The following is a 955-nucleotide window of genomic DNA, read 5'->3' as shown; positions in this document are numbered from 1 at the left end:
TTATGGAGGAAAATATACCAAAAGGATTGGCTGGAAAAGATACTACACATAAGAAATATGGATAGATTAAGCATATTTTGCTATTCAGTAAACTGTAAGGACACAACTGATAAGTTTGTGGCAAATTTAGGTAAAGAAAATATTTTATTCATGTAGCACTTAAAAGATTGCCTCCTCTCATCAATTGTTGAAACAGATTGATCATTAAGGCCCACATAAAAACAGGCTGATATAATGAAAAGGGAAACCACTGATTGGTAACAACTGATGTACTTTAAAGCATGGTGAAGTTTTCAAATTGCCTCTAGGCATGAGATCTTTACAAGAACAAACAGAATTATCTCCTCCTGCTCTTAAAACAAGCTGTTTACAGAGGAAGGACCAGTTAAACCAAAGAAGTAAATCAGAACACATCATTTTCCCCCCAAATACCAATTTCCATACAATGGATTAGATACAAATGTAGATATGAGACATTATAAAGTAGGTTGGTTTGGCTGGCAACAGTTGTAAAATGAATCATTAACACATTCATTCCTTCTACAGTCAAGGGGGGAAAGGAAATGAAGGATATTTCAAAGTAATCTTTTTCACTTTACAAGAACTGTGATACAAAAGGAACATTTAAGGGAATTTAGTATTCGCATGACTAAAGTATTTGCATGACTAAAATACTGCAAAGCTTCTCCCTGCAAAGTTAAGGAAGCACTGCTGTTGGCAGGTATTACTTGCAAAGTGAACTGAAGTCTCTTCCAGATCACATCCTTCTACTTTTTAGAGCTGTAGAGTGGCAAGAAGCAGAAGATGCCCATAAATTATGCTGAGTGCATGGACAATGTTTTGGGATATGACCTATTGTGCTTTTGTGTACTTTTCAATGCCATCACCCCAAAAGATGGATGCCAAAGAGGTGTTGTCCAAATTTTGATAGGTTTTAAAAAAACTGACACATATA

This window comes from Anolis sagrei, chromosome 5, assembly GCF_037176765.1.
Source record: "Anolis sagrei isolate rAnoSag1 chromosome 5, rAnoSag1.mat, whole genome shotgun sequence".
Lineage (NCBI taxonomy): Eukaryota > Metazoa > Chordata > Lepidosauria > Squamata > Dactyloidae > Anolis > Anolis sagrei.
This window is presented reverse-complemented; position numbering follows the sequence as displayed.